We start from the raw sequence: 25527 nt of genomic DNA on the forward strand, positions 1-25527 counted from the left end.
ATGACTGCCTTTCCCCCTCACATAATACAGCTACCATGAGGCTCCCTGGCACACAGGTGGAAAGATGACAACTTCTGTCTCTTTTCTCTGTTGTAACAGTCAAATGAAATTGGACTTCTAGTTGAAAACCACTTCTAATCTCATTTCTTACTCTTTAGGCCTTACAAGCAGTGAGTTTTCTAATTCAATAAGGTTTTGAGTTCCTGGGCTGGATTATTTTTCTTTTCAATCTTTACATGTCTGGCCTGTCAACCAGAAAGTGTTCCTGAACATACGTCTACTGAAATACCCTGGGCAAATCAACAAATGACCAACCGTTGGTCTGCCTCTAAAGATACCATGGACAACCATTACTGCAAACATTTTGCCGTTGAATAACATGCAGAATTGCAGTTACGGCTTCCAATATCAGATTCCTTTCCAACCACCTCCAGACACATACGCCAATGCCACAATTTTAAGATTTGCAACGGGAGCATCCCACCTCAAAGAACTAATTTCTATGTCAGGTCAAATAACAGTAGCTACAGTAGAGACAACTTCCAAATATCAGTGTTGAGTTTTCACTCAGGTCATAGTCTGATGCGTGTTGAACAGTAACATGGGCATCTGTTTGTTTCTGCAGTTCCAGCAACTTTGACTCCTTTACTTCTAACCACAAGAAGAGATATGCTTAATGAACACATCCCTTTTCACAGTTTACTGGGCCAGTAAGCTGAGCACTTGGTAAACAAGCTGCATAGCAAGAGTCATTTAGTAAATCAAGATAAACATTGGAATCCCCAGTGTATCTCAAAGGTGGGGTCAAAATAATCAAGAATATAATTTCCGAGGTGAAAAAACATATAATAAGACCCTGAGGCTGTTGAGTTTTGCAGTAAGAAGAGCACGTTGTACCCATGGAGAGCAGGTAGGGCTTTGTCTGGTAAGGTCCCTTAAAATTCCCTTTCTTTGGTACTACCCACGTTTTCAGAAGTATTATAATTTTCTACAGAGTATCCCAATAATTTCCCAAACTGGTTATTTTGTGGTGTCCGATTAAAAATTCGGTTAAATTGGAAAAGAAAAAGAACACAGAATATGAACGGGTAATAGAGTTTAAGAATCTCCTTGCTTGCTGTACTAGTTATGTCTCAGCCACACCCCTGCTGGAGCACCTGGGTGTGGTGGTGACGGTGGTGGTTGTGGTGACGGTGATGGTGACAGGGACAATGGAGATCGGCCACCTCTCAAATGCCAATTATGTGCTCGGCATTGTGCCACCTGAATGACACACATTCATGTAATTTTTATGCCTAAGCAAGTTGGTGCTGTTAATGTGATTTTCCCCACAGTTTATTAAAGGTTTCGAAATCCCAAGAAGGTAAACAATTTGTTCCTCAAACCAATCAAGCAATCATTAGGAAAATAACCTCGATTTGAAACTGTAGAGAAATAATTTTTGATACGACTCAAAATTCAGATAACAGTGACTCTGAGAGCCTGAAACTCAGGATCAAAGAAGGATAGAAATCAGGCAAACTTATGATATGATATTGCTAAAAGCAGGTTTCAAAAGAAAGAAGAAGTTTTCCCATCACACCAAAAGATTGTATTTTATTCAGGAAGTGGAGGAGAAGTAACAATTGCTCAGCTGGTAGATACCCATGCCCAGGGGACCGACCAACACAGAAGACAGCGAGAGAATCCTCAGAGGGCGCCCAGGAGGAAGGCTGCTGCTCTTCCTTCTGATGCTCTGTGATGCTTTCTTGGGCACCTCCCCGATGGAAGCAGTACAGCACCCTCAGATAAGAAAGCTCTGTCTGTCAGGAAGCACCACACGCATACTGAGGCTGAAGGGTGGAGAAGCTCCTTCCTCCTTATCCATGATAGGCTTTGAAGACAAGATGAAGGTGGAGCTCTGGAACTAGTTGAGCCTATTGTCCTTATCCTTTCCAGATGCAGATAAAAGGTCAAGCTCTTACCTACTCTTGGGTGGGCACTTCTGCTAACAATGAGGAGCAGGTGCCCCCGGAGGGCATTTCTGCTTGCACTGCTGAGGCAGGCATGGGTCAGGGCACTTTATAGGTGGGCAAGGGTCTGGACACTTGCAAGGTGGGCAAGGGCATGGACACTTGCAAGGTGGGCAAGGGTCACAGCACTTCGGTGGGCACACTGGTGGTGGCTGGCAGGGCTCCTTGCACTGCTGCTGTTGAGAAGACATCTTTCTGGAGTCTTAATATCTGAAAGAAAATATAAGACTGTGTTCACAACCAGGAATTCCTATAGAGAAAAGAGCAAAATCTTGTGGAATAACAACAGATACTATCTCACCAATCTCTAAGTATGTGCTTTAATCTCTTTTATACCTTTTAATGAATTTCTGACTTCTCTCTCGCTCTTCACAAAATCGTTATATCAACTCAGAGAAAAGCTTTTCTTTTCTCATACAACTTTTCTAAAGAAAATATCTTTGTTTTAAAGAAACATGTGATGTTTTCTCTTTTGGTTTCTTTCTTTCTTTTGTTCTTTCTTATGAAAATGACATCTTCAGAAAAGGTCACCGCAAGTTACAAAACCCTGGGCAAGCTCACAAGAAATTTCTATCACCATTTTCTCTCATGAGGTCCTGACAGTATGACTTATGGACAGAACAAAGGACAATCAGGATGAATGCAAGGGTCTCACTCCTTCTAAGATAAATGCCTCTGAAATCACAGCAGAGGTCCAAGAGAAAGACATAGAAAAAGGTGAATACTTTTTTCTTTCTCCCTGCATGGAAAAATTTCCTGATAATTTCTTTTTCAATAGAGGAATTCAAACTAGGTATCAGAAATCTAGTAAATACAATACAACATTGTACCCAGATTCCACGGTCGCACCCACTAAGTAGCATTATACCCTCTGATCCTAACTTTGGACCCGTCAAACTTGCTGTCTCCAGCATAATCTCAACATTCGGGTGTCCAAGAACAAAGTTGAACTGAAGAATCAGACTCACCAGTTTCTCCAAAGTCAATTGGAACTCGTGTAGCAGGAGGATAGCCATCGTGGAGCAGAGGACCTATTTATTGGCGCTTACTGCCCCACCCAGGGGGAAGTGGAACTCCCAAAATTGGCCTGGTCCAATCATTTCCCAAACCAAATGCAAATCCACCCATCACTCACTGGCTTGGCAGTGACTCTGAAAAAAAGAAACATCCTGTTCCAGGATCTCCTCACTGGATTAGGTTCTCATGACTCACAGAGTCCCTGCCGTAGCTCTCAGTTTCAGTGGATTAAGGCAGGGGAAGCACTTGGAGCATTCTCTAACTTGTAGTCAGAAGGTCCCTTTCTTGACTGGGGAGGATGACCCTTTTCTATCTTTCACCATCCTTGACTTCTAAAACTGCCTGCCTAATTACACTTGATCTGGTGGCAATTTTGTTGTACATAATGGTTTGAGAAGAGTCTGGCTACCTGGTGACACAGGTCTCCTTACCTCAAGTCTTTCTTACAATTCATTTCCCCTTGATTCATCGCTTGCTAAACAAAGTCTCCTTTCGTCTTCAAATGTGGATTGAGGGAAATTTGCAGATCATCTCTTATAATTTCCTATCGTGACACTTGGAAACGTGTAGTAAAGTGCTGACCTACGGTCCTCCTTTCACTGTTTGCTCCTTCAAATAAACAACATCCAGCAGTCAGATGCCTGTGAACTTTATCAATCTGTTTTACTTCCTGTCACAAGGAATTCACCAGGCATGTAGCATCCCCTGACATTAGTCAGATGAGCGGGCATCTCAGACCCAAGTCTTACAACAGAAATGAAGCTTTTTGCTCATACCTCCCAAAGGGACATAACACATGCTCCAATCTAATTTCTCCCAACTGACCTCCTTGGATGTCTTCAATTTTTGAAGAAATCGCAGAGGATTGTTCAAATTTTCTGGCTTCTTGTCGCTTTGAAATTATTGGGAAACCCAATCTATTATGCAATGCTATTCACGCAACTAATTTTGTATGTATTTAATACTTATGAATTATTTAAACACAGGTTGTTTCACATTCAATCTAGGGGTAAATTCAAGAGAAAGTTGAAATCACTTTATTCAAAATGCAGTCACTGAAGTTCATTGCCATTCATGTACAACTTCTTAATCATTAATAATAATTTTGTTATATTTCAAACCTATTTTTTGCATTTTCCATTTTGGTCACGGTGGAGCATGTGTCAAATAAACCTATTTCCTGCTCTACTTTCTTCACACAATTTGTCAATGTGCTGGAAGGAAGGTTTGATGGTTAATTTATGGGTCAGATCCACTGGTACAGGTCCCCAGTTATCTGGTAAAACATTATTCTTTGTGTTTCTGTAAGGATGATTTTGGATGAGAGTATTATGTTAATCAGTAGCCTGAGTTAAGTCGATTGCCCTCTATAAAGTGGGAAGTTCTCATCCAATCCACTGACGGCCTGAATAGAACAATTCCTACGCTCCCTCATGTAAAGGATATTCCCCTGTTAGATGGACTTCCAGCAGAAGTTCTGCTCTGCAGACGTTGTGTGTTCCAGACATTTTAACTTCTCTGTGTCTGTCCTGGTCCCTGTTTCTGTAACATATTTCTGTAGGTATATATTTACATACATGTTGTAATACATAATTTGTATGTTCCATCTGTCAGTTCATGTGCATCATTAACTATGGCCATTTAAAATAAACATTTTTAAAGTTATTAGCACGTGAAGTTAAAGACAAACAAATTAATGTAATATGACACATGGGGTGTGGAATTATGACAAATATAATGAGCTTTTTGCAAAGAACTGAAGTTCAGGAACCAATGCCTTAGCACGTCTTCCAAAGATTTCATTTTTGCCTTTTCAGTTTTTAGCTGTCAACAGTTGTTCTACAGTTCCTCCTTTCTATCCTGGACACGAACACTACTTTTTTCTATGCTGTCCCCTTGGGGACTGAAGAGTCCTGTGATGGGTCATGGTTGATGAAGTCCCCTGTCTGGTTTAGGAATAGATTTGCAAATCTCGCTTCATGATACTGTTTAATGTGGGAAAACGTGTGTAATGGAATCAGGATGTCCCATCTCACCCGAGACGAACTCTTCCCTAGAGCGCTGTCGTGTGCTCAAAATTCCTTAATCGGGAAAAGAATCTCTTGTATTCCATAAGTAAACACCAGGTTTCAATTGTGTGAAATCAAAACTAGATATAAGATACCAGTTAAGACACACAGCGTCACATACAAATGATTCAGAGTGACGTTGGGAAGGGAGAGATAATCAAAGCACTAAAGGTCTGAAATCGGGATGAAATGTGAACTTAGGGCACATCTGATATATTTGCTTTGTTCCACTCATTCCAACAATGTTTTAGGTCTTTGAAGCGAGAAATTTGAAAAAAAGTTCCACTGTTTATTTTCTGTCTTCTTCTTCACGTTCCAAAACCCTCAACCTGCCATATTATCTTCAGTGCCAATATCTACCCCTTAACCGTCCAATATGGTACTTTGACATATCGCCCATGCATTTAGTAATAGTCATTTCATATGTTTCATAATACTTCCTGCAGTCAGAAGAAAGAACTGGCCTAGTAATATGCCTTGGCCAAATAATCAGGAAGCTTCTTAGGAATGGGGTTTCATAATGGGACAGCAGGAAGGAGAAGGGAATGAGGAGGAGAGGAAGAGAAAGAGGAGACACTTGAAACCTGGGAAAGAGTCATCAGCTAGGCATGTGCCAGAAGGCCAAGATGTAAACTTTCTTTGCAGCTCAGCCACATCTTCACTGGCTACTATATATTTTTTAAATAATGTGATACATTGTTATAAAAATGAAGGTATATCATTTCATGTATAATGGGGAAAACATAAAGCTGTTAAAAAATAAGCATGTCTATTAAATGGCCAGAAATAATCACTGCTTATACTTTGCTGTATTTAGTGTTACGAGTTTTCAAGTTTCATAAACCCACACCCATGCATACATGTCTATCAGGCTTCTGATTTGTGATCATCTATTTTAATATAGATATCTCCAGGCATACGTTGCACTCTTTGTGCTGCATTACATTTATCCCGAAAGTTCTTGTATGTTTCCTTTTCATTTCCGTTCATCTAAAGTTATTTTCTATTTATTTTTTATTTCTTCTTCGCATCATTGTTTATCTAGGAATGTGTTGCCAAACTAACAGATGTCACAGTAACAGAGAATAGAATGGTGGTCAGCAGGATCTGAGGCGTCGGGCAAAAGTGGAGATGTTGGGTGAAGGGTACAAGCCTACAATCACACAATGAATGAGTTCTCAGAGTCTACAGTACAACATGGTGATCTAGCTAATAACACTCAGTTGTGTACTTGAATCTTCCTGAGAAATTAGACCATAAGCATTCTAATCACACACACACACACAGAGACATAAACACATTGCATTGATACTGATGAAGTGATTAATGTGCTAAGTGACCGATGTTGCTAATCACTGCATAAAGTACACATATGTCAAATCATCACATTACACACCGTATATATGTATAACTTCATTTGTCAATTACACCTCAATAAACACGGAGGGACAGCATGAAGGAATAACCATCGTACAAGAGAGTAACAATATATGAGCATCTCTGTGTTCCTTCTCCTCCCTGGCTCTCTTAGGATCTGATAGTATTCTCTGAGAGAGCTTCCTTATCGATTATTCTCTGGGGTCCTTGGACCCGTCTCAGAGTGGATATTACCGTTTAGTCACCTGTACTGACCATATCTGATTTCGTAGCGTGGAAACTAGGGAAATGTGGGCGGAAAGTCGTTAGTAATCTTGAAAATCATTCTTTTTCGTTTTGGTACGTAGTTTATTTGTTCTCAATTCTCTCCAAAACTTATTAGGCACCTGATATAATTTCAGCCCTCCAATCCTTTCTATGTCCTACGGATCTCAGTAAGGTCTTCTGTAGAAGTAATTTTCTGGCCTGATTAAATGACTGCCTTTCCCCCTCACATAATACAGCTACCATGAGGCTCCCTGGCACACAGGTGGAAAGATGACAACTTCTGTCTCTTTTCTCTGTTGTAACAGTCAAATGAAATTGGACTTCTAGTTGAAAACCACTTCTAATCTCATTTCTTACTCTTTAGGCCTTACAAGCAGTGAGTTTTGTAATTCAATAAGGTTTTGAGTTTCTGGCTGGATTATTTTTCTTTTCAATCTTTACATGTCTGGCCTGTCAACCAGAAAGTGTTCCTGAACATACGTCTACTGAAATACCCTGGGCAAATCAACAAATGACCAACCGTTGGTCTGCCTCTAAAGATACCATGGACAAACATTACTGCAAACATTTTGCCGTTGAATAACATGCAGAATTGCAGTTACGGCTTCCAATATCAGATTCCTTTCCAACCACCTCCAGACACATACGCCAATGCCACAATTTTAAGATTTGCTACGGGAGCATCCCACCTCAAAGAACTAATTTCTATGTCAGGTCAAATAACAGTAGCTACAGTAGAGACAACTTCCAAATATCAGTGTTGAGTTTTCACTCAGGTCATAGTCTGATGCGCGTTGAACAGTAACATGGGCATCTGTTTGTTTCTGCAGTTCCAGCATCTTTGACTCCTTTACTTCTAACCACAAGAAGAGATATGCTTAATGAACACATCCCTTTTCACAGTTTACTGGGCCAGTAAGCTGAGCACTTGGAAAACAAGCTGCATAGCAAGAGTCATTTAGTAAATCAAGATAAACATTGGAATCCCCAGTGTATCTCAAAGGTGGGGTCAAAATAATCAAGAATATAATTTCCGAGGTGAAAAAACATATAATAAGACCCTGAGGCTGTTGAGTTTTTCAGTAAGAAGAGCACGTTGTACCCATGGAGAGCAGGTAGGGCTTTGTCTGGTAAGGTCCCTTAAAATTCCCTTTCTTTGGTACTACCCACGTTTTCAGAACTATTATAATTTTCTACAGAGTATCCCAATAATTTCCCAAACTGGTTATTTTGTGGTGTCCGATTAAAAATTCGGTTAAATTGGAAAAGAAAAAGAACACAGAATATGAACGGGTAATAGAGTTTAAGAATCTCCTTGCTTGCTGTACTAGTTATGTCTCAGCCACACCCCTGCTGGAGCACCTGGGTGTGGTGGTGACGGTGGTGGTTGTGGTGACGGTGATGGTGACAGGGACAATGGAGATCGGCCACCTCTCAAATGCCAATTATGTGCTCGGCATTGTGCCACCTGAATGACACACATTCATGTAATTTTTATGCCTAAGCAAGTTGGTGCTGTTAATGTGATTTTCCCCACAGTTTATTAAAGGTTTCGAAATCCCAAGAAGGTAAACAATTTGTTCCTCAAACCAATCAAGCAATCATTAGGAAAATAACCTCGATTTGAAACTGTAGAGAAATAATTTTTGATACGACTCAAAATTCAGATAACAGTGACTCTGAGAGCCTGAAACTCAGGATCAAAGAAGGATAGAAATCAGGCAAACTTATGATATGATATTGCTAAAAGCAGGTTTCAAAAGAAAGAAGAAGTTTTCCCATCACACCAAAAGATTGTATTTTATTCAGGAAGTGGAGGAGAAGTAACAATTGCTCAGCTGGTAGATACCCATGCCCAGGGGACCGACCAACACAGAAGACAGCGAGAGAATCCTCAGAGGGCGCCCAGGAGGAAGGCTGCTGCTCTTCCTTCTGATGCTCTGTGATGCTTTCTTGGGCACCTCCCCGATGGAAGCAGTACAGCACCCTCAGATAAGAAAGCTCTGTCTGTCAGGAAGCACCACACGCATACTGAGGCTGAAGGGTGGAGAAGCTCCTTCCTCCTTATCCATGATAGGCTTTGAAGACAAGATGAAGGTGGAGCTCTGGAACTAGTTGAGCCTATTGTCCTTATCCTTTCCAGATGCAGATAAAAGGTCAAGCTCTTACCTACTCTTGGGTGGGCACTTCTGCTAACAATGAGGAGCAGGTGCCCCCGGAGGGCATTTCTGCTTGCACTGCTGAGGCAGGCATGGGTCAGGGCACTTTATAGGTGGGCAAGGGTCTGGACACTTGCAAGGTGGGCAAGGGCATGGACACTTGCAAGGTGGGCAAGGGTCACAGCACTTCGGTGGGCACACTGGTGGTGGCTGGCAGGGCTCCTTGCACTGCTGCTGTTGAGAAGACATCTTTCTGGAGTCTTAATATCTGAAAGAAAATATAAGACTGTGTTCACAACCAGGAATTCCTATAGAGAAAAGAGCAAAATCTTGTGGAATAACAACAGATACTATCTCACCAATCTCTAAGTATGTGCTTTAATCTCTTTTATACCTTTTAATGAATTTCTGACTTCTCTCTCGCTCTTCACAAAATCGTTATATCAACTCAGAGGAAAGCTTTTCTTTTCTCATACAACTTTTCTAAAGAAAATATCTTTGTTTTAAAGAAACATGTGATGTTTTCTCTTTTGGTTTCTTTCTTTCTTTTGTTCTTTCTTAGGAAAATGACATCTTCAGAAAAGGTCACCGCAAGTTACAAAACCCTGGGCAAGCTCACAAGAAATTTCTATCACCATTTTCTCTCATGAGGTCCTGACAGTATGACTTATGGACAGAACAAAGGACAATCAGGATGAATGCAAGGGTCTCACTCCTTCTAAGATAAATGCCTCTGAAATCACAGCAGAGGTCCAAGAGAAAGACATAGAAAAAGGTGAATACTTTTTTCTTTCTCCCTGCATGGAAAAATTTCCTGATAATTTCTTTTTCAATAGAGGAATTCAAACTAGGTATCAGAAATCTAGTAAATACAATACAACATTGTACCCAGATTCCACGGTTGCACCCACTAAGTAGCATTATACCCTCTGATCCTAACTTTGGACCCGTCAAACTTGCTGTCTCCAGCATAATCTCAACATTCGGGTGTCCAAGAACAAAGTTGAACTGAAGAATCAGACTCACCAGTTTCTCCAAAGTCAATTGGAACTCGTGTAGCAGGAGGATAGCCATCGTGGAGCAGAGGACCTATTTATTGGCGCTTACTGCCCCACCCAGGGGGAAGTGGAACTCCCAAAATTGGCCTGGTCCAATCATTTCCCAAACCAAATGCAAATCCACCCATCACTCACTGGCTTGGCAGTGACTCTGAAAAAAAGAAACATCCTGTTCCAGGATCTCCTCACTGGATTAGGTTCTCATGACTCACAGAGTCCCTGCCGTAGCTCTCAGTTTCAGTGGATTAAGGCAGGGGAAGCACTTGGAGCATTCTCTAACTTGTAGTCAGAAGGTCCCTTTCTTGACTGGGGAGGATGACCCTTTTCTATCTTTCACCATCCTTGACTTCTAAAACTGCCTGCCTAATTACACTTGATCTGGTGGCAATTTTGTTGTACATAATGGTTTGAGAAGAGTCTGGCTACCTGGTGACACAGGTCTCCTTACCTCAAGTCTTTCTTACAATTCATTTCCCCTTGATTCATCGCTTGCTAAACAAAGTCTCCTTTCGTCTTCAAATGTGGATTGAGGGAAATTTGCAGATCATCTCTTATAATTTCCTATCGTGACACTTGGAAACGTGTAGTAAAGTGCTGACCTACGGTCCTCCTTTCACTGTTTGCTCCTTCAAATAAACAACATCCAGCAGTCAGATGCCTGTGAACTTTATCAATCTGTTTTACTTCCTGTCACAAGGAATTCACCAGGCATGTAGCATCCCCTGACATTAGTCAGATGAGCGGGCATCTCAGACCCAAGTCTTACAACAGAAATGAAGCTTTTTGCTCATACCTCCCAAAGGGACATAACACATGCTCCAATCTAATTTCTCCCAACTGACCTCCTTGGATGTCTTCAATTTTTGAAGAAATCGCAGAGGATTGTTCAAATTTTCTGGCTTCTTGTCGCTTTGAAATTATTGGGAAACCCAATCTATTATGCAATGCTATTCACGCAACTAATTTTGTATGTATTTAATACTTATGAATTATTTAAACACAGGTTGTTTCACATTCAATCTAGGGGTAAATTCAAGAGAAAGTTGAAATCACTTTATTCAAAATGCAGTCACTGAAGTTCATTGCCATTCATGTACAACTTCTTAATCATTAATAATAATTTTGTTATATTTCAAACCTATTTTTTGCATTTTCCATTTTGGTCACGGTGGAGCATGTGTCAAATAAACCTATTTCCTGCTCTACTTTCTTCACACAATTTGTCAATGTGCTGGAAGGAAGGTTTGATGGTTAATTTATGGGTCAGATCCACTGGTACAGGTCCCGAGTTATCTGGTAAAACATTATTCTTTGTGTTTCTGTAAGGATGATTTTGGATGAGAGTATTATGTTAATCAGTAGCCTGAGTTAAGTCGATTGCCCTCTATAAAGTGGGAAGTTCTCATCCAATCCACTGACGGCCTGAATAGAACAATTCCTACGCTCCCTCATGTAAAGGATATTCCCCTGTTAGATGGACTTCCAGCAGAAGTTCTGCTCTGCAGACGTTGTGTGTTCCAGACATTTTAACTTCTCTGTGTCTGTCCTGGTCCCTGTTTCTGTAACATATTTCTGTAGGTATATATTTACATACATGTTGTAATACATAATTTGAATGTTCCATCTGTCAGTTCATGTGCATCATTAACTATGGCCATTTAAAATAAACATTTTTAAAGTTATTAGCACGTGAAGTTAAAGACAAACAAATTAATGTAATATGACACATGGGGTGTGGAATTATGACAAATATAATGAGCTTTTTGCAAAGAACTGAAGTTCAGGAACCAATGCCTTAGCACGTCTTCCAAAGATTTCATTTTTGCCTTTTCAGTTTTTAGCTGTCAACAGTTGTTCTACAGTTCCTCCTTTCTATCCTGGACACGAACACTACTTTTTTCTATGCTGTCCCCTTGGGGACTGAAGAGTCCTGTGATGGGTCATGGTTGATGAAGTCCCCTGTCTGGTTTAGGAATAGATTTGCAAATCTCGCTTCATGATACTGTTTAATGTGGGAAAACGTGTGTAATGGAATCAGGATGTCCCATCTCACCCGAGACGAACTCTTCCCTAGAGCGCTGTCGTGTGCTCAAAATTCCTTAATCGGGAAAAGAATCTCTTGTATTCCATAAGTAAACACCAGGTTTCAATTGTGTGAAATCAAAACTAGATATAAGATACCAGTTAAGACACACAGCGTCACATACAAATGATTCAGAGTGACGTTGGGAAGGGAGAGATAATCAAAGCACTAAAGGTCTGAAATCGGGATGAAATGTGAACTTAGGGCACATCTGATATATTTGCTTTGTTCCACTCATTCCAACAATGTTTTAGGTCTTTGAAGCGAGAAATTTGAAAAAAAGTTCCACTGTTTATTTTCTGTCTTCTTCTTCACGTTCCAAAACCCTCAACCTGCCATATTATCTTCAGTGCCAATATCTACCCCTTAACCGTCCAATATGGTACTTTGACATATCGCCCATGCATTTAGTAATAGTCATTTCATATATTTCATAATACTTCCTGCAGTCAGAAGAAAGAACTGGCCTAGTAATATGCCTTGGCCAAATAATCAGGAAGCTTCTTAGGAATGGGGTTTCATAATGGGACAGCAGGAAGGAGAAGGGAATGAGGAGGAGAGGAAGAGAAAGAGGAGACACTTGAAACCTGGGAAAGAGTCATCAGCTAGGCATGTGCCAGAAGGCCAAGATGTAAACTTTCTTTGCAGCTCAGCCACATCTTCACTGGCTACTATATATTTTTTAAATAATGTGATACATTGTTATAAAAATGAAGGTATATCATTTCATGTATAATGGGGAAAACATAAAGCTGTTAAAAAATAAGCATGTCTATTAAATGGCCAGAAATAATCACTGCTTATACTTTGCTGTATTTAGTGTTACGAGTTTTCAAGTTTCATAAACCCACACCCATGCATACATGTCTATCAGGCTTCTGATTTGTGATCATCTATTTTAATATAGATATCTCCAGGCATACGTTGCACTCTTTGTGCTGCATTACATTTATCCCGAAAGTTCTTGTATGTTTCCTTTTCATTTCCGTTCATCTAAAGTTATTTTCTATTTATTTTTTATTTCTTCTTCGCATCATTGTTTATCTAGGAATGTGTTGCCAAACTAACAGATGTCACAGTAACAGAGAATAGAATGGTGGTCAGCAGGATCTGAGGCGTCGGGCAAAAGTGGAGATGTTGGGTGAAGGGTACAAGCCTACAATCACACAATGAATGAGTTCTCAGAGTCTACAGTACAACATGGTGATCTAGCTAATAACACTCAGTTGTGTACTTGAATCTTCCTGAGAAATTAGACCATAAGCATTCTAATCACACACACACACACACACACACACACACAGAGACATAAACACATTGCATTGATACTGATGAAGTGATTAATGTGCTAAGTGACCGATGTTGCTAATCACTGCATAAAGTACACATATGTCAAATCATCACATTACACACCGTATATATGTATAACTTCATTTGTCAATTACACCTCAATAAACACGGAGGGACAGCATGAAGGAATAACCATCGTACAAGAGAGTAACAATATATGAGCATCTCTGTGTTCCTTCTCCTCCCTGGCTCTCTTAGGATCTGATAGTGTTCTCTGAGAGAGCTTCCTTATCGATTATTCTCTGGGGTCCTTGGACCCGTCTCAGAGTGGATATTACCGTTTAGTCACCTGTACTGACCATATCTGATTTCGTAGCGTGGAAACTAGGGAAATGTGGGCGGAAAGTCGTTAGTAATCTTGAAAATCATTCTTTTTCGTTTTGGTACGTAGTTTATTTGTTCTCAATTCTCTCCAAAACTTATTAGGCACCTGATATAATTTCAGCCCTCCAATCCTTTCTATGTCCTACGGATCTCAGTAAGGTCTTCTGTAGAAGTAATTTTCTGGCCTGATTAAATGACTGCCTTTCCCCCTCACATAATACAGCTACCATGAGGCTCCCTGGCACACAGGTGGAAAGATGACAACTTCTGTCTCTTTTCTCTGTTGTAACAGTCAAATGAAATTGGACTTCTAGTTGAAAACCACTTCTAATCTCATTTCTTACTCCTTAGGCCTTACAAGCAGTGAGTTTTCTAAATCAATAAGGTTTTGAGTTTCTGGGCTGGATTATTTTTCTTTTCAATCTTTACATTTCTGGCCTGTCAACCAGAAAGTGTTCCTGAACATACGTCTACTGAAATACCCTGGGCAAATCAACAAATGACCAACCGTTGGTCTGCCTCTAAAGATACCATGGACAACCATTACTGCAAACATTTTGCCGTTGAATAACATGCAGAATTGCAGTTACGGCTTCCAATATCAGATTCCTTTCCAACCACCTCCAGACACATACGCCAATGCCACAATTTTAAGATTTGCTACGGGAGCATCCCACCTCAAAGAACTAATTTCTATGTCAGGTCAAATAACAGTAGCTACAGTAGAGACAACTTCCAAATATCAGTGTTGATTTTTCACTCAAGTCATAGTCTGATACGCGTTGAACAGTAACATGGGCATCTGTTTGTTTCTGCAGTTCCAGCATCTTTGACTCCTTTACTTCTAACCACAAGAAGAGATATGCTTAATGAACACATCCCTTTTCACAGTTTACTGGGCCAGTAAGCTGAGCACTTGGAAAACAAGCTGCATAGCAAGAGTCATTTAGTAAATCAAGATAAACATTGGAATCCCCAGTGTATCTCAAAGGTGGGGTCAAAATAATCAAGAATATAATTTCCGAGGTGAAAAAACATATAATAAGACCCTGAGGCTGGTGAGTTTTGCAGTAAGAAGAGCACGTTGTACCCATGGAGAGCAGGTAGGGCTTTGTCTGGTAAGGTCCCTTAAAATTCCCTTTCTTTGGTACTACCCACGTTTTCAGAACTATTATAATTTTCTACAGAGTATCCCAATAATTTCCCAAACTGGTTATTTTGTGGTGTCCGATTAAAAATTCGGTTAAATTGGAAAAGAAAAAGAACACAGAATATGAACGGGTAATAGAGTTTAAGAATCTCCTTACTTGCTGTACTAGTTATGTCTCAGCCACACCCCTGCTGGAGCACCTGGGTGTGGTGGTGATGGTGGTGGTTGTGGTGACGGTGATGGTGACAGGGACAATGGAGATCGGACACCTCTCAAATGCCAATTATGTGCTCGGCATTGTGCCACCTGAATGACACACATTCATGTAATTTTTATGCCTAAGCAAGTTGGTGCTGTTAATGTGATTTTCCCCACAGTTTATTAAAGGTTTCGAAATCCCAAGAAGGTAAACAATTTGTTCCTCAAACCAATCAAGCAATCATTAGGAAAATAACCTCGATTTGAAACTGTAGAGAAATAATTTTTGATACGACTCAAAATTCAGATAACAGTGACTCTGAGAGCCTGAAACTCAGGATCAAAGAAGGATAGAAATCAGGCAAACTTATGATATGATATTGCTAAAAGCAGGTTTCAAAAGAAAGAAGAAGTTTTCCCATCACACCAAAAGATTGTATTTTATTCAGGAAGTGGAGGAGAAGTAACAATTGCTCAGCTGGTAGATACCCATGCCCAGGGGACCGACCAACACAGAAGACAGCGAGAGAATCCTCAGAGGGCGCCCAGGAGGAAGGCTGCTGCTCTTCCTTCTGATGCTCTGTGATGCTTTCTTGGGCACCTCCCCGATGGAAGCAGTACAGCACCCTCAGATAAGAAAGCTCTGTCTGTCAGGAAGCACCACACGCATACTGAGGCTGAAGGGTGGAGAAGCTCCTTCCTCCTTATCCATGATAGGCTTTGAAGACAAGATGAAGGTGGAGCTCTGGAACTAGTTGAGCCTATTGTCCTTATCCTTTCCAGATGCAGATAAAAGGTCAAGCTCCTACCTACTCTTGGGTGGGCACTTCTGCTAACAATGAGGTGCAGGTGCCCCAGGAGGGCATTTCTGCTTGCACTGCTGAGGCAGGCATGGGTCAGGGCACTTTATAGGTGGGCAAGGGTCTGGACACTTGCAAGGTGGGCAAGGGCATGGACACTTGCAAGGTGGGCAAGGGTCACAACACTTCGGTGGGCACACTGGTGGTGGCTGGCAGGGCTGCTTGCACTGCTGCTGTTGAGAAGACATCTTACTGGAGACTTAATATCTGAAAGAAAATATAAGACTGTGTTCACAACCAGGAATTCCTATAGAGAAAAGAGCAGAATCTTGTGGAATAACAACAGATACTATCTCACCAATCTCTAAGTATGTGCTTTAATCTCTTTTATACCTTTTAATGAATTTCTGACTTCTCTCTCGCTCTTCACAAAATCGTTATATCAACTCAGAGGAAAGCTTTTCTTTTCTCATACAACTTTTCTAAAGAAAATATCTTTGTTTTAAAGAAACATGTGATGTTTTCTCTTTTGGTTTCTTTCTTTCTTTTGTTCTTATGAAAATGACATCTTCAGAAAAGGTCACCGCAAGTTGCAAAACCCTGGGCAAGCTCACAAGAAATTTCTATCACCATTTTCTCTCATGAGGTCCTGACAATATGACTTATGGACAGAACAAAGGACAATCAGGATGAATGCAAGGGTCTCACTCCTTCTAAGATAAATGCCTCTGAAATCACAGCAGAGGTCCAAGAGAAAGACATAGAAAAAGGTGAATACTTTTTTCTTTCTCCCTGCATGGAAAAATTTCCTGATAATTTCTTTTTCAATAGAGGAATTCAAACTAGGTATCAGAAATCTAGTAAATACAATACAACATTGTACCCAGATTCCACGGTCGCACCCACTAAGTAGCATTATACCCTCTGATCCTAACTTTGGACCCGTCAAACTTGCTGTCTCCAGCATAATCTCAACATTCGGGTGTCCAAGAACAAAGTTGAACTGAAGAATCAGACTCACCAGTTTCTCCAAAGTCAATTGGAACTCGTGTAGCAGGAGGATAGCCATCGTGGAGCAGAGGACCTATTTATTGGCGCTTACTGCCCCACCCAGGGGGAAGTGGAACTCCCAAAATTGGCCTGGTCCAATCATTTCCCAAACCAAATGCAAATCCACCCATCACTCACTGGCTTGGCAGTGACTCTGAAAAAAAGAAACATCCTGTTCCAGGATCTCCTCACTGGATTAGGTTCTCATGACTCACAGAGTCCCTGCCGTAGCTCTCAGTTTCAGTGGATTAAGGCAGGGGAAGCACTTGGAGCATTCTCTAACTTGTAGTCAGAAGGTCCCTTTCTTGACTGGGGAGGATGACCCTTTTCTATCTTTCACCATCCTTGACTTCTAAAACTGCCTGCCTAATTACACTTGATCTGGTGGCAATTTTGTTGTACATAATGGTTTGAGAAGAGTCTGGCTACCTGGTGACACAGGTCTCCTTACCTCAAGTCTTTCTTACAATTCATTTCCCCTTGATTCATCGCTTGCTAAACAAAGTCTCCTTTCGTCTTCAAATGTGGATTGAGGGAAATTTGCAGATCATCTCTTATAATTTCCTATCGTGACACTTGGAAACGTGTAGTAAAGTGCTGACCTACGGTCCTCCTTTCACTGTTTGCTCCTTCAAATAAACAACATCCACCAGTCAGATGCCTGTGAACTTTATCAATCTGTTTTACTTCCTGTCACAAGGAATTCACCAGGCATGTAGCATCCCCTGACATTAGTCAGATGAGCGGGCATCTCAGACCCAAGTCTTACAACAGAAATGAAGCTTTTTGCTCATACCTCCCAAAGGGACATAACACATGCTCCAATCTAATTTCTCCCAACTGACCTCCTTGGATGTCTTCAATTTTTGAAGAAATCGCAGAGGATTGTTCAAATTTTCTGGCTTCTTGTCGCTTTGAAATTATTGGGAAACCCAATCTATTATGCAATGCTATTCACGCAACTAATTTTGTATGTATTTAATACTTATGAATTATTTAAACACAGGTTGTTTCACATTCAATCTAGGGGTAAATTCAAGAGAAAGTTGAAATCACTTTATTCAAAATGCAGTCACTGAAGTTCATTGCCATTCATGTACAACTTCTTAATCATTAATAATAATTTTGTTATATTTCAAACCTATTTTTTGCATTTTCCATTTTGGTCACGGTGGAGCATGTGTCAAATAAACCTATTTCCTGCTCTACTTTCTTCACACAATTTGTCAATGTGCTGGAAGGAAGGTTTGATGGTTAATTTATGGGTCAGATCCACTGGTACAGGTCCCGAGTTATCTGGTAAAACATTATTCTTTGTGTTTCTGTAAGGATGATTTTGGATGAGAGTATTATGTTAATCAGTAGCCTGAGTTAAGTCGATTGCCCTCTATAAAGTGGGAAGTTCTCATCCAATCCACTGACGGCCTGAATAGAACAATTCCTACGCTCCCTCTTGTAAAGGATATCCCCCTGTTAGATGGACTTCCAGCAGAAGTTCTGCTCTGCAGACGTTGCGTGTTCCAGACATTTTAACTTCTCTGTGTCTGTCCTGGTCCCTGTTTCTGTAACATATTTCTGTAGGTATATATTTACATACATGTTGTAATACATAATTTGAATGTTCCATCTGTCAGTTCATGTGCATCATTAACTATGGCCATTTAAAATAAACATTTTTAAAGTTATTAGCACATGAAGTTAAAGACAAACAAATTAATGTAATATGACACATGGGGTGTGGAATTATGACAAATATAATGAGCTTTTTGCAAAGAACTGAAGTTCAGGAACCAATGCCTTAGCACGTCTTCCAAAGATTTCATTTTTGGCTTTTCAGTTTTTAGCTGTCAACAGTTGTTCTACAGTTTCTCCTTTCTATCCTGGACACGAACACTACTTTTTTCTATGCTGTCCCCTTGGGGACTGAAGAGTCCTGTGATGGGTCATGGTTGATGAAGTCCCCTGTCTGGTTTAGGAATAGATTTGCAAATCTCGCTTCATGATACTGTTTAATGTGGGAAAACGTGTGTAATGGAATCAGGATGTCCCATCTCACCCGAGACGAACTCTTCCCTACACCGCTGTCGTGTGCTCAAAACTCCTTAATCGGGAAAACAATCTCTTGTATTCCATAAGTAAACACCAGGTTTCAATTGTGTGAAATCAAAACTTGATATAGGATACCAGTTAAGACACACAGCGTCACATACAAATGATTCAGAGTGACGTTGGGAAGGGAGAGATAATCAAAGCACTAAAGGTCTGAAATCGGGATGAAATGTGAACTTAGGGCACATCTGATATATTTGCTTTGTTCCACTCATTCCAACAATGTTTTAGGTCTTTGAAGCGAGAAATTTGAAAAAAAGTTCCACTGTTTATTTTCTGTCTTCTTCTTCACGTTCCAAAACCCTCAACCTGCCATATTATCTTCAGTGCCAATATCTACCCCTTAACCGTCCAATATGGTACTTTGACATATCGCCCATGCATTTAGTAATAGTCATTTCATATATTTCATAATACTTCCTGCAGTCAGAAGAAAGAACTGGCCTAGTAATATGCCTTGGCCAAATAATCAGGAAGCTTCTTAGGAATGGGGTTTCATAATGGGACAGCAGGAAGGAGAAGGGAATGAGGAGGAGAGGAAGAGAAAGAGGAGACACTTGAAACCTGGGAAAGAGTCATCAGCTAGGCATGTGCCAGAAGGCCAAGATGTAAACTTTCTTTGCAGCTCAGCCACATCTTCACTGGCTACTATATATTTTTTAAATAATGTGATACATTGTTATAAAAATGAAGGTATATCATTTCATGTATAATGGGGAAAACATAAAGCTGTTAAAAAATAAGCATGTCTATTAAATGGCCAGAAATAATCACTGCTTATACTTTGCTGTATTTAGTGTTACGAGTTTTCAAGTTTCATAAACCCACACCCATGCATACATGTCTATCAGGCTTCTGATTTGTGATCATCTATTTTAATATAGATATCTCCAGGCATACGTTGCACTCTTTGTGCTGCATTACATTTATCCCGAAAGTTCTTGTATGTTTCCTTTTCATTTCCGTTCATCTAAAGTTATTTTCTATTTATTTTTTATTTCTTCTTCGCATCATTGTTTATCTAGGAATGTGTTGCCAAACTAACAGATGTCACAGTAACAGAGAATAGAATGGTGGTCAGCAGGATCTGAGGCGTCGGGCAAAAGTGGAGATGTTGGGTGAAGGGTACAAGCCTACCATCACACAATGAATGAGTTCTCAGAGTCTACAGTACAACATGGTGATCTAGCTAATAACACTCAGTTGTGTACTTGAATCTTCCTGAGAAATTAGACCATAAGCATTCTAATCACACACACACACACACACACACACACACAGAGAGACATAAACACATTGCATTGATACTGATGAAGTGATTAATGTGCTAAGTGACCGATGTTGCTAATCACTGCATAAAGTACACATATGTCAAATCATCACATTACACACCGTATATATGTATAACTTCATTTGTCAATTATACCTCAATAAACACGGAGGGACAGCATGAAGGAATAACCATCGTACAACAGAGTAACAATATATGAGCATCTCTGTGTTCCTTCTCCTCCCTGGCTCTCTTAGGATCTGATAGTATTCTCTGAGAGAGCTTCCTTATCGATTATTCTCTGGGGTCCTTGGACCCGTCTCAGAGTGGATATTACCGTTTAGTCACCTGTACTGACCATATCTGATTTCGTAGCGTGGAAAGTAGGGAAATGTGGGCGGAAAGTCGTTAGTAATCTTGAAAATCATTCTTTTTCGTTTTGGTACGTAGTTTATTTGTTCTCAATTCTCTCCAAAACTTATTAGGCACCTGATATAATTTCAGCCCTCCAATCCTTTCTATGTCCTACGGATCTCAGTAAGGTCTTCTGTAGAAGTAATTTTCTGGCCTGATTAAATGACTGCCTTTCCCCCTCACATAATACAGCTACCATGAGGCTCCCTGGCACACAGGTGGAAAGATGACAACTTCTGTCTCTTTTCTCTGTTGTAACAGTCAAATGAAATTGGACTTCTAGTTGAAAACCACTTCTAATCTCATTTCTTACTCTTTAGGCCTTACAAGCAGTGAGTTTTCTAATTCAATAAGGTTTTGAGTTTCTGGGCTGGATTATTTTTCTTTTCAATCTTTACATGTCTGGCCTGTCAACCAGAAAATGTTCCTGAACATACGTCTACTGAAATACCCTGGGCAAATCAACAAATGACCAACCGTTGGTCTGCCTCTAAAGATACCATGGACAACCATTACTGCAAACATTTTGCCGTTGAATAACATGCAGAATTGCAGTTACGGCTTCCAATATCAGATTCCTTTCCAACCACCTCCAGGCACATACGCCAATGCCACAATTTTAAGATTTGCTACGGGAGCATCCCACCTCAAAGAACTAATTTCTATGTCAGGTCAAATAACAGTAGCTACAGTAGAGACAACTTCCAAATATCAGTGTTGATTTTTCACTCAGGTCATAGTCTGATGCGCGTTGAACAGTAACATGGGCATCTGTTTGTTTCTGCAGTTCCAGCAACTTTGACTCCTTTACTTCTAACCACAAGAAGAGATATGCTTAATGAACACATCCCTTTTCACAGTTTACTGGGCCAGTAAGCTGAGCACTTGGAAAACAAGCTGCATAGCAAGAGTCATTTAGTAAATCAAGATAAACATTGGAATCCCCAGTGTATCTCAAAGGTGGGGTCAAAATAATCAAGAATATAATTTCCGAGGTGAAAAAACATATAATAAGACCCTGAGGCTGTTGAGTTTTGCAGTAAGAAGAGCACGTTGTACCCATGGAGAGCAGGTAGGGCTTTGTCTGGTAAGGTCCCTTAAAATTCCCTTTCTTTGGTACTACCCACGTTTTCAGAAGTATTATAATTTTCTACAGAGTATCCCAATAATTTCCCAAACTGGTTATTTTGTGGTGTCCGATTAAAAATTCGGTTAAATTGGAAAAGAAAAAGAACACAGAATATGAACGGGTAATAGAGTTTAAGAATCTCCTTGCTTGCTGTACTAGTTATGTCTCAGCCACACCCCTGCTGGAGCACCTGGGTGTGGTGGTGACGGTGGTGGTTGTGGTGACGGTGATGGTGACAGGGACAATGGAGATCGGCCACCTCTCAAATGCCAATTATGTGCTCGGCATTGTGCCACCTGAATGACACACATTCATGTAATTTTTATGCCTAAGCAAGTTGGTGCTGTTAATGTGATTTTCCCCACAGTTTATTAAAGGTTTCGAAATCCCAAGAAGGTAAACAATTTGTTCCTCAAACCAATCAAGCAATCATTAGGAAAATAACCTCGATTTGAAACTGTAGAGAAATAATTTTTGATACGACTCAAAATTCAGATAACAGTGACTCTGAGAGCCTGAAACTCAGGATCAAAGAAGGATAGAAATCAGGCAAACTTATGATATGATATTGCTAAAAGCAGGTTTCAAAAGAAAGAAGAAGTTTTCCCATCACACCAAAAGATTGTATTTTATTTAGGAAGTGGAGGAGAAGTAACAATTGCTCAGCTGGTAGATACCCATGCCCAGGGGACCGACCAACACAGAAGACAGCGAGAGAATCCTCAGAGGGCGCCCAGGAGGAAGGCTGCTGCTCTTCCTTCTGATGCTCTGTGATGCTTTCTTGGGCACCTCCCCGATGGAAGCAGTACAGCACCCTCAGATAAGAAAGCTCTGTCTGTCAGGAAGCACCACACGCATACTGAGGCTGAAGGGTGGAGAAGCTCCTTCCTCCTTATCCATGATAGGCTTTGAAGACAAGATGAAGGTGGAGCTCTGGAACTAGTTGAGCCTATTGTCCTTATCCTTTCCAGATGCAGATAAAAGGTCAAGCTCTTACCTACTCTTGGGTGGGCACTTCTGCTAACAATGAGGAGCAGGTGCCCCGGGAGGGCATTTCTGCTTGCACTGCTGAGGCAGGCATGGGTCAGGGCACTTTATAGGTGGGCAAGGGTCTGGACACTTGCAAGGTGGGCAAGGGCATGGACACTTGCAAGGTGGGCAAGGGTCACAACACTTCGGTGGGCACACTGGTGGTGGCTGGCAGGGTTGCTTGCACTGCTGCTGTTGAGAAGACATCTTTCTGGAGTCTTAATATCTGAAAGAAAATATAAGACTGTGTTCACAACCAGGAATTCCTATAGAGAAAAGAGCAGAATCTTGTGGAATAACAACAGATACTATCTCACCAATCTCTAAGTATGTGCTTTAATCTCTTTTATACCTTTTAATGAATTTCTGACTTCTCTCTCGCTCTTCACAAAATCGTTATATCAACTCAGAGGAAAGCTTTTCTTTTCTCATACAACTTTTCTAAAGAAAATATCTTTGTTTTAAAGAAACATGTGATGTTTTCTCTTTTGGTTTCTTTCTTTCTTTTGTTCTTTCTTAGGAAAATGACATCTTCAGAAAAGGTCACCGCAAGTTACAAAACCCTGGGCAAGCTCACAAGAAATTTCTATCACCATTTTCTCTCATGAGGTCCTGACAGTATGACTTATGGACAGAACAAAGGACAATCAGGATGAATGCAAGGGTCTCACTCCTTCTAAGATAAATGCCTCTGAAATCACAGCAGAGGTCCAAGAGAAAGACATAGAAAAAGGTGAATACTTTTTTCTTTCTCCCTGCATGGAAAAATTTCCTGATAATTTCTTTTTCAATAGAGGAATTCAAACTAGGTATCAGAAATCTAGTAAATACAATACAACACTGTACCCAGATTCCACGGTCGCACCCACTAAGTAGCATTATACCCTCTGATCCTAACTTTGGACCCGTCAAACTTGCTGTCTCCAGCATAATCTCAACATTCGGGTGTCCAAGAACAAAGTTGAACTGAAGAATCAGACTCACCAGTTTCTCCAAAGTCAATTGGAACTCGTGTAGCAGGAGGATAGCCATCGTGGAGCAGAGGACCTATTTATTGGCGCTTACTGCCCCACCCAGGGGGAAGTGGAACTCCCAAAATTGGCCTGGTCCAATCATTTCCCAAACCAAATGCAAATCCACCCATCACTCACTGGCTTGGCAGTGACTCTGAAAAAAAGAAACATCCTGTTCCAGGATCTCCTCACTGGATTAGGTTCTCATGACTCACAGAGTCCCTGCCGTAGCTCTCAGTTTCAGTGGATTAAGGCAGGGGAAGCACTTGGAGCATTCTCTAACTTGTAGTCAGAAGGTCCCTTTCTTGACTGGGGAGGATGACCCTTTTCTATCTTTCACCATCCTTGACTTCTAAAACTGCCTGCCTAATTACACTTGATCTGGTGGCAATTTTGTTGTACATAATGGTTTGAGAAGAGTCTGGCTACCTGGTGACACAGGTCTCCTTACCTCAAGTCTTTCTTACAATTCATTTCCCCTTGATCCATCGCTTGCTAAACAAAGTCTCCTTTCGTCTTCAAATGTGGATTGAGGGAAATTTGCAGATCATCTCTTATAATTTCCTATCGTGACACTTGGAAACGTGTAGTAAAGTGCTGACCTACGGTCCTCCTTTCACTGTTTGCTCCTTCAAATAAACAACATCCAGCAGTCAGATGCCTGTGAACTTTATCAATCTGTTTTACTTCCTGTCACAAGGAATTCACCAGGCATGTAGCATCCCCTGACATTAGTCAGATGAGCGGGCATCTCAGACCCAAGTCTTACAACAGAAATGAAGCTTTTTGCTCATACCTCCCAAAGGGACATAACACATGCTCCAATCTAATTTCTCCCAACTGACCTCCTTGGATGTCTTCAATTTTTAAAGAAATCGCAGAGGATTGTTCAAATTTTCTGGCTTCTTGTCGCTTTGAAATTATTGGGAAACCCAATCTATTATGCAATGCTATTCACGCAACTAATTTTGTATGTATTTAATACTTATGAATTATTTAAACACAGGTTGTTTCACATTCAATCTAGGGGTAAATTCAAGAGAAAGTTGAAATCACTTTATTCAAAATGCAGTCACTGAAGTTCATTGCCATTCATGTACAACTTCTTAATCATTAATAATAATTTTGTTATATTTCAAACCTATTTTTTGCATTTTCCATTTTGGTCACGGTGGAGCATGTGTCAAATAAACCTATTTCCTGCTCTACTTTCTTCACACAATTTGTCAATGTGCTGGAAGGAAGGTTTGATGGTTAATTTATGGGTCAGATCCACTGGTACAGGTCCCGAGTTATCTGGTAAAACATTATTCTTTGTGTTTCTGTAAGGATGATTTTGGACGAGAGTATTATGTTAATCAGTAGCCTGAGTTAAGTCGATTGCCCTCTATAAAGTGGGAAGTTCTCATCCAATCCACTGACGGCCTGAATAGAACAATTCCTACGCTCCCTCATGTAAAGGATATTCCCCTGTTAGATGGACTTCCAGCAGAAGTTCTGCTCTGCAGACGTTGTGTGTTCCAGACATTTTAACTTCTCTGTGTCTGTCCTGGTCCCTGTTTCTGTAACATATTTCTGTAGGTATATATTTACATACATGTTGTAATACATAATTTGTATGTTCCATCTGTCAGTTCATGTGCATCATT

This window comes from Mesoplodon bidens (genome assembly GCF_964165515.1).
Source record: "Mesoplodon bidens genome assembly, chromosome: 2".
NCBI lineage: Eukaryota > Metazoa > Chordata > Mammalia > Artiodactyla > Ziphiidae > Mesoplodon > Mesoplodon bidens.